This window comes from Alexandromys fortis, unplaced genomic scaffold, assembly GCF_014885135.2.
Source record: "Alexandromys fortis isolate MF-2015 unplaced genomic scaffold, M_Fortis_MF-2015_v1.1 scaffold_196, whole genome shotgun sequence".
Taxonomy (NCBI): domain Eukaryota; kingdom Metazoa; phylum Chordata; class Mammalia; order Rodentia; family Cricetidae; genus Alexandromys; species Alexandromys fortis.
Genome location: NW_026068078.1, coordinates 1,314,240 through 1,331,570, shown reverse-complemented (window position 1 = coordinate 1,331,570; position 17,331 = coordinate 1,314,240). Strand labels below are relative to the sequence as shown.

General features: G+C 36.7%; 1 protein-coding gene across 1 annotated transcript in view; it reads left to right on the top strand.

Moving 5' to 3' along the window:
• The window catches only part of Stpg2 (sperm tail PG-rich repeat containing 2), a 1,012,587-nt gene that overhangs the window by 704,701 nt on the left and 290,555 nt on the right, over positions 1-17,331 (top strand). Inside the window, exon 17 of the mRNA XM_050121746.1 lies at positions 2,746-2,793. The gene's annotated coding sequence lies outside the window, so the exon portion shown is untranslated. The remainder of the gene's footprint in view (positions 1-2,745; positions 2,794-17,331) is intronic.

The following is a 17,331-nucleotide window of genomic DNA, read 5'->3' as shown; positions in this document are numbered from 1 at the left end:
TACTCTATTCTGCCCTGCTATATGCCAAAACAGCTTTATTCATTGTTCATTAATCAATAAAAACAACACATAAACAAGAGGACTTCCCACACCATCATGTCAGGAAAAGTAGAAACTTGAAAGATTCTCCAATATCCCTACCAAATTTATAGCAAGAACATACCAATGTAAGCAGAGACTCTGGCCAGTCTTGCTGTGAGGGATTTCTAGGACCTATCAGTTTGCTTGCAAATTGTGTAGAGAGTTCCAGGGACGCAGGTGTTCTAAGTCATCATTCATGTTGGAGTTGACTTTTCCCAGATGCAGTTGCTTTGGGTCACTTCTGTTCTTGGAAGTAATCACTCAGCTGTGCTTCTATTATAACCCAGTAAAAATTATTGGTCAGTCAAGTCTAACTATGATGCAATGGTTATTCCGCTCTATAGTAGGTTCTTTTCCTGCATTGAGTAGACATGTTTGTATCATGTCTCCCCAAGAAAACTCTGTCCCCACAAAAAAATAACAAAGAAAATGAGAAAAGGGGGAATTTATAGCAATACATTTGATAAATAGAAGCTTATAGATATATATTTTTAAGTTAAATTAAAAATAGCAAATGCCAAACAAGATCTATTTCCTAGAATTCAAAATTTTTCTATAATTTCCAAAGTTTTTATAATGTAGTATCATTAATTAATCTTAATTTCATTTTGATTTTAAAGTTGTATTTTAGAAATGGTTTATCTTTGTTAAATTTTTGTCTGTATTTATTGGAAACAGGGTATTGGCTCTGAATTTGAATTTATAATATGAGTCAATTATGAAAGCAGCACTTCCTCAATCTTGCAAAATGTAGTGATTTAACAAATATTTTATTTTAGATTTATTAAATGAGATAAAGTGTTATAAACTTTTCTTGTTTCTCTTGTCTGCATCAGGAGAAACAGGCTTCATTTGCTATCCCGGTTGTGAATGTGTCAGCATCCCAATCACCTGAGCTGCAGGGTTTGTAGCAAATGTTTCACATCCGTGCTATATGCTAATAAGTGCTGCAGATGAGATGGCAAAGACTCAATGCACAGATAAAATGCCTAAGGCACTCATTTTATGACTGCTTCTTTCAGTCAAGTTATTTTAAGAGTTAAGTTAATTTTACTACATCAGCTCTGTAGTAGATTCTGGTGTGGGAGGGCCTTCTGTCTATGTGTTGCTTTTATTGGTTAATGAATAAAGAAACTACCTTAGCCTGTGATAGGGCAAAAGAACAGAACTAGGTGGAGAAAGCTAGGCTGTATTCTGGGAGAAAAAGGATGGAGTCAGAGAGAAGCCATGGAGCTGCAAGACAGACGCTGGGAACTTTACCCAGTAAGCCACAGCCACATGGCTATATACAGATTAATAGAAATGGGTTAAATTCATATTTAAGAGCCAATAAGAAGTTAGAACTAATGGGCCAAGCAATGATTTAATTAATACAATTTCTGTGTAATTATTTCAGGGCTGAGCATCCAGAAACGAACAAGCAGCCTCCTTATTACAAAATTCCAGCTTCTATGTCATAAACCTAAGGAAACCAGATTGGGGACCTCTAGGTTTCATAGTCAATTTTATGTCCAAGCTAGAGGTGAAGAAGCTCTTTAGGTAGAAAATGATCTCTCTCTCTCTCTCTCTCTCTCTCTCTCTGAATGTGTTAAACTAATCAAATAAAATTCATAAGCTGTTAAAGGTTTATCATATTTTTAATTCTGTTTTTATTTGTATGTATGCAAACATGTGAAGTTGGACATGAAGGCAGAAGAGAGAGTTGGATTTCTAAATTAAAATTAAAGGACATTGTAAGCCTCACAATCTGGGCTTGGGAAGTAAACTTGGTTCCTCTGGAAGAGTGACAAGCAGTCCTAAAAGTATTTCTCTAGCTTCCATGAAATGTTAATAAAATATTTAGTGGTATACACAAGCATTTCTAAACAACTCACATGAAGGGCACTAATTAAAACCATATTTTGGTATGATATTTGACTTCATACCTACCCAACAGTCAGGCTTCATAAAACATGCCTAGAGACTGTTCATCAATGTTGGAAGCCCCTCTAAGTTAATTCCAGGAATAAAAGCAACTCACAGCTCAAATCAGTTGAAGGAAAAAAAAAAACTTTGGTGAGAAATGTTAGAAAAATGTTTGAGAAGTGCATAGAAATGCTAATCATAAGATGAAATGAGTTATGTGGGAGTAAACAACTAATATCCGATTTGACTTAAAACCTACTTTTTGATATGTACCTTATACCTGATATTGTTTGGGTGATCAAGAACCTGAGATTAGACACCCCAGGTACCTAAGGTAAAAACAAATACTGCTGTTCTAAAGACAAATAACAAAAAAGTAGGAATGAAACAACTTCAAATGACATTCTGCTCTTCTCATAGATCAGAGCCTTGCTTATTCATTATTATAGCTTCTTCCTGCAGCAGAATGGGAACAAATCCAGAGACCCACAGTCACACATTATGATAAGAAACTGTGGGACATTCAGCCGTAAATGAGAATCCTGAGTATGATTACAAGTGCCTCTTTACAACTATGTTTCTTGAGTTTTTTTTTTTTTTTTTGCCACTTTTCTTTCTGTCTATTTGTTTTGTACCATTCTTATGTGCTAGTGCTGTAGGAATTTCTACCCCCAGTAGTCTTTAGTTACCCGCCCACTTGGGCATGGCTTCTCAGACTATAATTGTGGATGTAAAGTATGTGTTTGGCCTCTCTTCCAGGTGCGGGATTCAGTTGCTGTTCCCTGTTCAAGCAGAGGACTCTAATCTGTGAGTCTTCCCCTAAATAAATAACCCTCTATTATACTCAATTCTAAGCTAGTGTGGGATTTCTTTTAATCATCTGCCTTCATGCTAGATTTTGTTTTTTTCTTATTAAATTTTATTATTATGCCTTAAAAGCATGGTTGTTTTCTAATGAGAATCAGAAAGAGGATGGATCCAGATGGAAATGGAAGTAAGTTGGTACTATGAGTAGAGGGAGGACTTACTGTTGTCAGGATGCATTACATAAGAAAAAACATTTCTATTTCCAATTAAATGAAAAGCTGGCCTTCAAGTAGTTTTTAGCACTGAAGTCTTTTTGGTCACTTGCTAGAATATAAATTAATCAAACTCTTTTCCCCATGAACATACAATCTTACTGTTCCATATCTCTCTCTCTCTCTCTCTCTCTCTCTCTCTCTCTCTCTCTCTCTCTCTCTCTCTCTCTCATACAAGTGTGTCTCCCTCTTCCTCACACAAAATAACACTAAATGCTAAATTCTTCATTATTGTGATTTCCAATCAGTGCTCCTTGTCCAAGCATGGACACAATATTTTCCAAGCTCCCTAAATGCTTGGACCTCTTAAGATCTAGAAGGTAAACATTAAATTTCTACCATAGACATTGGATGGCAGCATGAACAATTAATTATGATGATGGACTCTGAAAGTTATAAACAGGGGCATTATTTTTGGGTTCAAGTAAAGGGTGAAATTTTTGGACAACAGACCAGAGTATGGTACAAAGGGGAAGAGACATAGCTCATAAAACACTTTGGGGTTAAGCAGGTTGCAAGCTAGAGACTGAACTTGAAAGCAGAATGTCATGACCTGCTTATATTAAAAATAGAACATTCTGAAGGCAATTTGATTAATGTTATTGGTGATACTAACATTCTCATTCCTCTGATCTAAGACATAAAGAGGAAAATCTGATACCCAGAGTGTCATGAGAGAAACCCAGAACCTCTTTCTACTGCAGTACCCCCTCAGCTTCATGGAGCCACAGAGTCAAACTTCACACAAGAATCAATCACCTGATCATTGGGTATTGATCATCATTTCTTTGACCAGTCATGGGTCCTTTGGTCATCGTGAAGGCAGAGCAGACTAGGAGATCCCTGGCTTTCAACTGGCATATTCCCAGTTGTCTGCTGTTTTCATTAATCTTATTCCAAAATTCATTCAGAGATCCCATACAGGAAAACAGTAATTGAAATAAAAATATATTTAATAGAATGGTTGCCCTGTGAAGGCATAAAGAAAGCAATAGTACCCTTTATACTACCCTTTCCTATCCAGTCCTATTTCAGCAATCTCTATCTGATTTCTATCTGAGAAAATACATGACGGTAACTTGGGCAGCTAGTTTTCTTCTCTTACATAGCCCCTTGCAGGAGAGAAGACTGATGAAAACCTCTCCTGTGACTTAAATCTAGCGAAGTGCAGCAGCGTGAGACACATATTTTAAAAACTGCATGCTTTCTCAGAAGGCAGGGGTGTTCAGTGTGAACTAATGTGCATGTGGAAGTATGCTGGAGCTATAGGTCGGCTCGCTCACTTTCCTCCCCACCGTGCCAATCTCCTTTCCCTACACTGTCAAGAGGAACTTGGACAATTTGTATTCTCCTCCGTTTGAGTTTGCCATTCTCAGCATCTTCCGCCTTTGAGTGTTTGCTCCTCAGTGGCATTTGATCTAAACCTTGCTGGAATTTCTGCCCTATACTCGCGAAAAAAAAAATATTCAAAGTTCTCTATTTTCAGTTCGGTAGATAATCTTGGAGACTCAAGTCATTTTACAAAGGGCTTGTTAAAAAAAAAAAAAAGTAAAAGGAAATAGATCAAGTCAGCGATGATTCCTTGTGCATAGACTAGTAACTACATGTAAGAAAACATGGAGGCTGGCAGGCTTGTCTATTTGCAGAGTCTAGGTTGGGTAGTATGTATTCCATGGTTGATAGCCCATTTCATTTCTTGTGTGTAATCACTAAGGTTTATTTTTTCTGGGAATTTTAAATCTATTTCAATTCCCCCCTTTTCCTCTGTGTTGTCTCCTTCCATGTTTTCTGACCATCTTGGGATAGGAATGTATGTTTGAGCATTATATACAGTTTGTAAATAGTTAAGAATCTTTAGAAGAGATGAGGGGAGATTCTAGGAAAATCACTATTGTCAAAAAGTAGTTTATTACAAATATTATACAAATACAGAGTTTGGTCAGCAATCTAAATATTATCATACCATATTATTTAGAAATACTACTCCTGAAAATGTATATGAGATGTGTATTGAACTTTTGATCCTTCTTATTTACCTCTCAGGTCCTGAGGTTAGAGGCTTGCTACACCATGGCAGTTTTACAGGGTGCTAGGTCTTCAGCCCAGTCCTTGCACACCAGCCAAGAATGTTAACCACTGAGCTACAGCCCCCGTCCTTATTCAGATTTCCAAAGGAAGTTTCTGTATTTTGAGGACATAGTAAGCATGAAAGGCATTGTACTCAGTGCAATGCAATCCCATCTTATAAACGGAATCCACTGAAACTCACAGCAGAATAGTGGCGACCACCAGCGTAGGAGGGAGTGAGAGTGACTGTGGAGGTGTGTTGGGTGAGGGATGCAAAGTTAAATTAGATAAAATGAGTATGTGTTGAGATATATTAGAGAGGACAATACAGTTAATATTTTCATCTACATTTTAGGTTTCTAAAAATATTAATTTCAGATGCTCTTATCACAAAAATACTAGATATTCAGTGATACATTTGTTAATTAACTTGATTTAATCATTCCACATTTATACACACGTCGGCAAGAGCTACACTCTGAGCTACACCACAAGGACAGAGTCTTAAAATAAAGTTGCATCTCAGAAATATGTGTTTGAGCTTGTAAATGCAGGATAAGATAAGCATCAAAAAAATAAAGAGCTGGAGAAGTGACTCAGCAGTAGCAATGCTTGCTGGGTTGGCAGAGAACTGGAGTTTGCTTCAGAGCACCACATCAGGCAGCTCACACAGCCAAGGGTTCTGGCATCCTTCTACAGTCTCTGAGGACACTCACACAAGTGCCCATACACATGCATAGATATATCCCACACGTATAAATTCAAGGTAAATTCAACCTTAAAAATGAAAAAAAATAATAGTCCATATACTGCTATTTGTATGAATATGTTTCGAGAGCTGCCATTTGGTGTTACATAACTGAGCAGTATCTGCTTCCCTGAGGAAGACTATTTCTTCTCCTCTCAGCAGTTGTCTTTGGTTCTTTGTGTAGCACACAGGCCTCATGGGCTTTCTCCTGTCCAAGTTAACATGTTTATTGGTGTCTTCATTGTTTAGGTCATGCCGTGGCAGCCATTATTATTTTTTTATTTAAGAATACACAAAAAGACACAGACACACAGACGTAGACACATTATCTTGCTCACACAGATGATAACAGTTAAAGAAAATGTGGCCATGAATTTGAAAGAGAGTGAGAGTCATAATGGCAGGGGTTGGAGGAAGAAAAGGGAAAGGAAAAATTACATCATAATCTCAAAAAATGCAATAATGCACATTTAACATTAAAATAGAATATAATTTTAATGTAAGATGTTAAATTTACATAATTTTGATTATACCAAACATTCAAGTGCACGTGTGTGTGTGTGTGTGTGTGTGTGTGTGTGTGTATGATTTATAGGAGCTACATCAATTGTAGATAGACTGTCCAAAGAGTTTTCCTACCACATTTCACTACTTTTGCTCCTGCATGATTTTTGTTTCCCATTCAGATTACATTGTATTTGTATGCCAGTTTTGCCAAAGTATGCAATCAGGAGTGAACTTGGACAAAGCCCAGTGATACTGAATTGCCCAGATTTGAAGTGGCTCTACTGACTGTGTTCACCCTGGCGATGCCCCAGCAACCTGCTTCCTATGTCTTGACAATGTTTTATATCATCCAATATTTATTTTATAATCCTCTGTTAAAGTAATATTTGTAAAGAGGATTTTCAGTATTGTTTTAATTTCATTTCTTTCTTCCTGACAAGGTTGCTCCTATTTTCCTATACTTTGGTTTTCCCCTCTGAGTCTTATTAATAAGCACATTAGATTTCTAATCTTTTTAATTCCCCTACTTTCCTTAAGTACACAGTCTAAGATTTTCTCATTAATCTTTTTTATTATTATTAAATAACTCTGTCCCAGTCTGTTAACTGTCTGTGGACTTTCTTCTTACTGTACTCAAATGCTTTTCTTTTCTCCTGTATAGTCTTCTGTACGTTCACCATTCTAGTCCAACCCCAATGCACCTTACCACATTAAATATGCTATGTTACTCAAATCATCATCTCTACGAATATTTGTGTTTTTCTGTGTGGCTTATGTTCTAGAGATAATGTCTATAGCTCCATGACATCCAATCAACACTAGATACTGTCCATTTATTGATTATATGCACTTGCTACAGTCCTTAAAATGTAGTCAACACCCATCCTGCCTACATACTATGTGATTCATCTGTCATTATGTTTTATTTGATTATAAAGTCTCAACAAGGTTTGGTTATAGTTTCTCAATCAATGGAGCAATAAAGCTAATAGACAGGACTAAGTGAATGTTCTTGTTAATAAAGCTTACAAGCTTGTGTTAAACATGTAAAGAAAGTTCTTATTCTTGTTACATCATAAGTATTGATTTATCATGAGCTTTTTATTCTGATTGCTTACTAGCTATTTAGGTCAAATCGTCCATAAACATTGCACTTAATTTTATGGCAAAAAGTCTTCTAATAGAGTGATACATATGTAAATTGCTTTCTGATAGACACGCATGCAGTAGCATACAATGGGTCTCTAATGGGTTTCTATGGCACTCATTTCCATGGTTACTGTTGTCTTGATTAGCATTCTACCTGGAGTGCCAATCAAATGACTGCCTTTCTTGAGATGCTGAGGAAGAAGGTGTTTTTATTTCTCCTCACTGAACTAGCAACTCTTGGGGAAAACAGTGAGCACAGTGTGAAATATTAGAAATGGAACCGCAGTATCTTATGACAATCCAGCTTTCAAACATTAGGCTCTGGACATACAGATAGTGATTACATGACCAGCAGTGGATGCTCATGCAGAACTAAGAATTTCTTAGAACCAAAGATTCATTGTGGTTGGGCTTTCTTTTTTATTGTACTGTGTGTGTGTGTGTGTGTGTGTGCATGTTATATATCTGTGTGTTCAAGTACATGCACATGGATGTGTAAGCATGTCAAGGCTAGAGACTAAAATTGGGTGGAGTGCTACCCTTATCTTTCTCTATACTGATTTATCTTCAATCTAAACAAAACATGAGAATGAAAATAAAGTAGTTTTTATTAGAATTATACTTTTGTGGCATGTTTCTTCTGTTTTTTATCAGTTTTGTACATTACACAGTGGACACTAATTGTTAAAATAAAGTTTTCCCAGAAGCATTTCTTATACATGTTTTCTTGGTCACCAGGATAGTGATTGATTGGTTTTATCTTCTTAAAAACTATGCAAACTAAAATAATAATTATTTTAAATCATATTGGTAGTAGTATAATCCTTATATACCCAATAGTCATTTTTAGATCTTACAATGAAATTCAGAAAGAAGCCAAGTTAAGTAGAAATATTGTTCTTGAGCATCAATGAAATTTGTAATAGGTGTTGATGTGGAGGGAGTGATTTAACAAACATGTTTTTCAGGCAGATTCTCAAGTCTTGACATCTGGTGCATTTGTGTGTTTTGAAGGATGTCAGAAAAGTCTGCTGCTGTCCTGCTGGAAGATGGATTTTTGGTAGGGAGATGGATGTCTCTGGGAGTTATTCACTGATAAAAGTTGAAGGTTATTTGTGTCCTCCAGTTCAGTTTGAAATTAATCACCACGAAGCCTGAAGCTATGATCTCCTTGGCTATAACTCTTCAGGGTAAAACTGTAAAACTATATGTGAGGGTAAAATACCTAATATTTTTCCCTTGCTAAGAAGGCATTTTAAAAAGGAAAATTAATTAAGGTATTAAAATAAGGACTTCAGTACCTTTTATATTCATTATCTAGGCATAAATAGTGTTTTTTTAAACTCCAATAATTTTGGATAATACACTTGTTTGGCTTTGGTATTTAAAATATTCCCTATCTCTCTTTTAATACAAAATTCCATGTCAAACATCTGTGCCCACTAAAACATCACTTTCTCTTTCTTTTAAACATTTCGTAAAGTTGATATATCTCGGTGAACTAGTATATATCTTTGTTTGGGTGCTATTTCACTTATTTTTAACTTTTTCTTATAACTTTAGAATTAACCATCTTTCTTTTATATTGTAGACTAAGATTATGAATAATTATTTGTTTCTAAAAAAGTTCTGAAAAAGGACAATTAGCCATAATTACAGTAAGAAAATCTCTATGTACTTATAACACTATATGTTACATGAGTGTGGGTTTTTATGTGTACACATGTTTAAAGCTATAAGACACCTTGGGTGTCATAGTCAGAAATGTTAGTTACCTCCTTTGAGACAAAGTTTCTTACCGGGCTGGAGCTCACCAATTAGGCAGACTAGCTGATTAGTGAGCCTCAGAGCTCTGTCTTTCCCTCCCCAGCACTGTGATTACCTGCATGTGCCACACATTTGGCATTTCTAAGTGGGATTTGGGAATCAGATTCTCATGTTTTTAACACAAGCAGTCTATCATTTGCGCTGTCTCCCCAGTCTCTGGAAGACTTATTATTTTTTAAAAAATACACACATAAAGCAATATCTTATTTTGGCTTACTTGTATTTTTGTTGAGTTCATTATATTAAAATAGCTGATATCCATTGAATCTACTTTTAAAACACATGTTTTCCTTTTATAATCTAATTATTAGTACAATAAAATATAAAATAATTCATGCTTAAGAAAAATAGTTCACAGTACACTGTCCCTTACAAATACTTGTAGAAAAGAGTAGAGATTTTGTTGTTTATGAACCTCACTGACAGACTATACTCTATGTCTCATCAAACAAAATGTGAAAATGTATGTGGCATTGAAAGTTAAGCTTTCAACTAAAAATATAGAAGGATATAGATACAAAACAATGTTATTAGGTGGCCATGGTAACACAGGCTTCATCCAATGTTGTCAGCAGGGATGGCTCATGTAATGGTATCTTACAGCCAATTTCTATGCAATCTTCACAGTCAGAGAATCCACTTCTTTATTTTAGCTTTCCAAGTTTGGATGTTTTATTGAATCACATGAAGAGACCTCCTTAAAATACTATTTTAAAAAAATGGGGTGAGGCACTACAAGCTAGTGGAGAAAGTCATTCAGAGCAGGTAGAAGAATCCCGGAGTCCTATGAGAAGAGTTCTTAGGAAAAGCAGGTGTTTTGCCTGTGGCTGCTGACGTAGAGTAGAAATGAAAATGGTACTTCCTCTCTACCTCTATGCAGATTAAATGAGTCACAGTGGACTAAATACTTTAAACAATACTTGCTACTTAGTATCTGATGGCTAGCTTCCCAATTTGTGGCTTTCTGTTTGCTTGTCCTATGTTTTTAAACCAAGAGCCTGAAGACAACGTCTGGTATTTTCATCCTTTATCATTACCATTTATGCCCTGGCAATGCTTACTCATGCACAGGCAGCCCATTTATGACGTTTTTCCAGTTGTCCCTCTCCTGGGAAGTCCTAGATGTTTGTGATATTGTAATACTCAAGGTTCAACAGTCTTCCTTTACGCTGTCTATCCAGTGATTTTTTTTTTCATTCTTTTTTCCCCCTTTGGCCTTCCTCATCGCCTTATCCCCTGCACTCATCCAAGCTGTGCTATCTTCGGTTATCCGCTGTCATTTATTCTCATAAAATGGCAGAAGTATCCCAAGCACTTCTGTCATAGCCGGTAGTTTATTTCCTTCTGTAGATGGAGATGTTTCTTGATGTCATTGTTGTGCAGCCTGTCTCTTCATGTGACACAAAGAATCAGAACCTCAAGCAAATAGTCGATTTTGTCTATCTGGGAGGAAACCTCAGTTCAAAGGAGAAAACTATTTCAGATGTCAAGAGGTAGATAGGAATAACAAGGTCTGCTTTCCAGGCGCTAGGAAAGGTTTGGTCAACAAGAGATATAACAACAACAGCAAAATTCCAAGTATATGAGACACTTATGTGAGTTGCTTTCTTTACAACTCTGCAGCCTGGACAATGACATGCCCCTCAGAACAGCAGTTGAATGTATTTGAGATGGCGTGTCTCAGGAGGATTCTAGATGTCACACACATAGAGGCTGTGCAACAGTGACATGGTACATCTTGTATCTTACACACCCCTTATTCACTGATGATGACTCTATGCCCGATCTTCTTGGGAGAGTCCTTGTTTATGTCAACTTCACAGTTGTTGTTAGAAATACTTTCCCCATGTTTCCACTTAAAGCATCCTCCATTTTGAGCAATGATTTACATGGTGGTGGTGGTGCTGTGTATATGTGTGTTTGTGTGCAGGTGTGCACATCTCAATCATGGACCACAATTTAGTCATTCACAAATTCTGTACTGCAGACAGAAGTCATCCCAACAATTTAATGCTCTGGAAAAAGATTCAGTGACCCACTAGCTTGTGTTTACTGTTTTTTGACTTGTTAATAATGTTTCTAGATTGCTCAAATGAAGCATTTATCTAATTATTCTTTATCAATAAAAACTCAGGAGTGAGATATTGTAGTAAAAACATCAGAAAAATGGCAAAGAAGCATCCGATGACCTCCTCTCTCTCTTCTTCCTAAATCTGAAAAGGCCAAGAATCTTCCTAACCCCACCCCAGAACTTCCTGTCTCTCTACATATAACCTTGGTCCTCTAAAGTCTCTATTGTTGGTTTTGATCAGCTAGTGGCTAGATCCACCCTCTGACTCAAAGTAAACATCTTTGTCAGTCTTAGGAGTATCAGAGTATGACCAAAATATCCCACATCAAAAAGCGTGTGAGAGTCACTCTTCTTACTTGAAATGCTTGGAAGTTATTAGGTAATAAAGTTTCTAAAGTAATACAGCAGCCATAGACCTCAGGAGGTCAGGTTGGAAAGGATGGTGAGCACCAAGTGAACAAGGATTAACAGCAAGGCCCGTATCAAAATGAATAATAGCACAGCTATAGCAGCAGCAACAAAACAGCAGATAACAATTGTCCTTTCCTAAATGTCAACTTTAGTCCAGACAGAAAGCCATTGGAAAGGTGCATTTTCTTCATCAAGGGGTGTGATTCAGTGAATAAGGACAGTTGTAATCTCTTTCCAGTGGGTTTGGTGAAAATAGGAGAATTATGTAGTTAGATTTAGACAGGGTTTGGTAAGAAATCTTTCTTCTAACTTTCTCCTTAAGGAGGTTTTAACTATTGTATTAAACAGAGGACCTTAGAATTAGGGTTGGTCTTTGAAGTCTCCTTGTGTAATGATCACAATGATATAGTTTAATAATGCTATAGTTATTAAACATTGTCTTAGCTCTCTTTCTGTTGCTGAGATAAAAACACAATGACCTATTACAACTTAAGGAATTATGGGTTTACTTCGTCTTATAGCATACAGACTTTGATTGAGGGACGTTAGGGCAAGAACTCAAGACAGGAACCTGGAGGTAGGAACTGAAACAGAGACCTAGGAGGAACTGGACTTACTGGATCACTTTCTCTGGCTTGCTTTGCTACCATTCCTATAAGGCCCATGGAAATGTGACCAGGGATAGCACTGCACACAGAAGGATGGCCCTGCACACAGAGGGATGGCCCTTTTGCATCCTTAGCAATTAAGAAACACCCTAAGATGAGCTCAATGGCCAATCTGAGCGAAAGGATTCTTAGATGAGAATTCCTGTTTAAATTGATACAATCTATGAAAAAACCATCTGTTCAATGACCTTGTATGAAAAAGATAAAATGTGTAATCTATTGGTACCAAGAAAAAGAACATGAACTCCAAAGACATTTCAGGGTTTTTTTTTTTTCTTGATCTTTAGATCTCAGAAGTATAGAGCCTATGCCTAATGCATATAATAGTGTTTATATGAAGTTTATGCTTCAGAGAGACATGTCATCATATATCATTCTTCTCAGTGTCCTATAGACTCTCCATTGATTCTGAAACAAAGGCTTTTGAAGAGAACTGAAGTTAATTTTACTAATTTATACTCCTTAGACAAACCCACCTTTAGACTCTGCAAACGTTTGTATTTAGTCATTGAGGTGGCAGTTGCATTTTTCTGACATCAGAGACAAGCCTGAGTCTTAATTTCCATGGAATGAACTTTTGGAAGAGAAAACACAAGGCTCTGATTTATATTTCCCTACCCCAAAATAAACCCATCTTACGTAAATGAACAGTGTCACTGCCTGCAATTTACATCTTAATGCAAATGTCATTTCCCTGCTTCTTGTTGGAACTTTAAGTTCAGGTTTTGCATTCCTGAGAGTTTTCCCATTAATAACACCGGATTGCTTTCGTTATGCCTTCCTCTTGGATACCTATTTTGTCTTATGTTCTCCTCCTTCGCTTGTTCTTAAGCAGAATGCGTTCTGATGATATGTAGAAAGTTTTAAGTTTCTAGATAGAAGAGAACTTCCTTGTTTTCATTGAGATTAAAAACATGCATCAGAGTTGACTTAGGAAATGAAGTCCACACAGGTTGATTAAGTTCTATCTAGGAAGGAAGGCTGAAGGTTCCTCTTTTTTCTGTGTCATGTGTCTGCTTAGTACACAGAAGAATGGGGAAGAGTGAAGAACCAGATCTGAAGAAATAATACCATAGCATCCATGGGGTATGAAGAAACAAACTTAATTTTGTTATTGAAGTTAAACAGCATCTTTTATAATTGATTTTTATTGAGTTCTACATTATTCTCTGCTCTCCTCCCCACCTCTCAATAACATCGTTTATAAGAACACCTTTTTAAAATCAGTTTTACTTTAGTATATCACAAGAAAGTTGTTTTAGGTACCTGGGTTCCTCTATGACTTTTGCTAGATAATAAATGGTAGATTGAAATAGATAAGGGGGAAATACAGAATGCAGAGAGCTGGTAGTTCATTCTGGGGAACAGATTGTTCTTCTTGGAAGCTACAGTGAATGGTGGCAATAGACTCTCAGTATTCCTACAAAATGAAGAATGTGGTACCAGGTAACTGATGGTCCCAGAAATAGAAATAAAAGAAAATTATTATGCCATTTCTGATTGTGAGAAATATGTCAGTTGTATAACTCGAACCAAGGAAAAGAAGAATGGTACAGGGATATTTCCAAAGGGAAAAATGCCCATGATAATTATACCCTGTATTTGTTGGTTTAGATAGTAGTCATAAAGGTCATTATAGTTATTTAGATAAAATAAGTAGATGCATACAAATTGCTACATACTTGGATTATATGGCCCAAAGCAGCATTTTCTTTGAAACTTATCTTATATAATGTTATATAAAAGATAAGATTTCTAGTGATATTTTTATTCATTAAATGTGCCTTAATAAGTGCTTCTCTTTGAAGAGATTTAGAGCACACAGACAGAGCCACATAAGTCTTCCACTACAACTTGTCTAGAAGCTTGAATTACAATACACAACAGGAATAAGGAGAAAAAAATCTGATTCTCAAGTTTTAAATGAATATAAATAAGTGAAACAGCTTATGAAATCACAAGATCAAAGCAAAAGCAATCAGGACTGAAAATGCAGATTTAAAATCACCAGATGCTTTTCACTTTTCATAGTTCCTTCCTAGATATCTAAAATTATATGTTCTCGTTAGCAATTTGTATTTAGTTTCTTGCTGGGGTCCTGACATTTTCTCTGTTTACTTGTGATATGTCAAGTACCACCTATCTAAGGGAGTGATGTTACGAACACAGGAAAACATTAGAGAAAGCAACAGATTGGTGAAAAAAAAGGGGATAGCATATTTATCTCTTTATAAAAAAAAAGGTTTTCAACTAAGTAAACAGGAGACACCTGAGTCAGAATGTGCTGTGGGCTTCCTGACAGATGAGCATATCATCACGATGCATGCCTTTCCAACAACCATCCTGATGAATCACTGCAGGAGGCTCAGGCAGCATCCAGAGGAACTGAGATATTCAAATGGCAAAAATTCTGCGGCAAAGACTGATATAGTTCACGGGCCCAAGAAGCATACAGAAAATTGACAAGTTATTGAAAGAAAGGCAGGTTTTTCCCTGACCCTGAAGTGCCCCTCCTTCTAGTAGTTTCTTTCACAACTCTCCCCTTCTCCAACCAATGTGATTGCTGCTCACAAAATTGCTTCTATATCCCCTTACCAGGAAGATCCAGGCATCCCCTCATATGAACATTCCTTATTTCCTAGGCTCTCTGGGTCTGTGGATTGTAGCATAATTATGCTTTATTTTATAGGTATTACCCACTTATAATTGAGTTCATATCATGTTTCTCTTTCTCAGTCTGGGTTACCTCACTGAGGATGATTTTTCTTAATAGTTCCATCCATTTCCCTTCAAATTTCCTGGTGCCCTTGTTTTTTTTTAACAACTGAATAATACTTCATTGTGTAAATGTACCACATATTTTTTTATCCCTTTCTTAGTTGAGGGACACCTAGATTGTCTCCAGATTCTGGCTATTACAAATAAAACTATGCATATATTTGAACAAGTGTCCTTGTGGTATCATCCTTTGGGTATATTCCAACGAGTGGTATATTCCAAAGAGTGGTATTTGTAGTATATTGATTCCAAGTTTTCTAAGAAATTGTCACACTGATTTCCAAAGTGGCTGTACAAGTTTGCATTCCCACCAGCATTGGAAGAATGCTCCCTGTGCTTCATGTCCTCTACAGCATGACCTGTCCTTGTGGTTTTTTTTTCTCAGCTATTCTGACAGGTACATCATCTCAGAGTAGCTTTGATTTTCATGCATTTCTCTGATGGCTAAGGCTTTTGCATATCTCCTTAAGTGTTTCTCAGCCATTTGAGATTCCTCTCTTGAGAATTCTCTACTTACATCTATACATAGCTCCCAGGAATCTATAAGGATGACCCCAGCTAAGATTTCTAGCAATAGTGGATAAGTAGCCTGAACTGGTCATCTCATGTGACCAGGCAAGACTTCAAGGGGAGGGACTGGGAAACCAACCTAGGCCCATAACCTTCAACCTACAGCCTGCCTCCTTATGGGATATGATAGGCTAAGGGTGGCCTATTAATTGAGGAAGTTGCCAGTAAATGATCAATAAATTAATTAATTAGTTTCGATGCTAGGGGAGTGAGAATATGTTTTATTACCATTGTTTAGTGAATGAAGCTCTTTTGGCCAATAATTAGCAGAGCAAACCCAGGCAGGAAATCTATACAGAGATATGTAGAAACAGTAGGCATAGTCAAGGAAATTCCATGTAGCTTCTCAGGAAGCAGGAGATAACAAACCATAACCTTGGTCTAAATCATAAAATAATAGGAAAGGATGTATCTAAGATGTAAGAGTTAATAAGTAGCCTGAGCTCACAGAACAAACGGTTTTGTAATTAATATAATTTCTGTTTGAGTATTTGGGTCAGAACGTCAGAAAAACAAGAAAGCAGTCTCTGTTTACAACATATTGCATTAAGTACAGAAAGGATAGTAGGTTGTCGGTTTTTTTTTTGTTTGTTTGTTTTTTTTTGTTTGTTTTTTGTTTTTTGAAAAAAGTTCTCTGTGTGTAGCTTGGCTGTCCTCAAATTTATACTCTTCTAATCTCAACATCTGTACTGCTGAATTTACAGGTGTGCCTACAAGGGTGTCTATAACTTTTGATTCATAACCCAAAACATTCAAAGGAGGGGTTGAACTACCAGCCTTTATGTGAGGGTTTGTGTCTCATTGTATCTTCGTGTGCCATGTCTGGTTGATGTTCCTGTGAAGTCTGCTATTTTCTATGGATAGACTGAGTGTGGGGGGCCTCAGGGGTGGATTAGGGTTAAAGAGAAGGTGGAAGACTGAAAGGCATGGGGGAATCTGCAGTTGTGGTGCATTGTTTAAAGAAGAATAAATAAAAAGAAAAAGGCTATGATATTGATATTTTTCAGTTATATTTTGCTGTAAATCAAAACAACAAATGAGGGTATAGTAAGCCCAAGGAAGAAAAGAAAACACCTAGTAGGAAGGATAATGGGTATAAGACAATGAATTGTTCTGAATGAACTTAGTCTTATATTGCCTAGTTTGGATAATTGGCTCTCTACTTCAGGGATTATATTATCCCAATTCATAAGACTAATGTAAATGTTAAAATATTCTACTGGGGAATATTGAGATGTAAAGTTTTATACCCCTCCAAAAACTTCAAACAGAGGCTGGATACTGTCTCAATAAAGATCAGTCTCCACGTCACAAGGTGTTTGGACTGGATTGTATTCAAAACCTTTTTCTTCAGTGCTGAAATACTAAGCATAAGAGGCAGGCGGATCTCTGTGAGTTTGAGACCAGCCTGGTCTACAGAGCTAGTGCCAGGACAGGCTCCAAAGCCACAGAGAAACCCTGTCTCGAAAA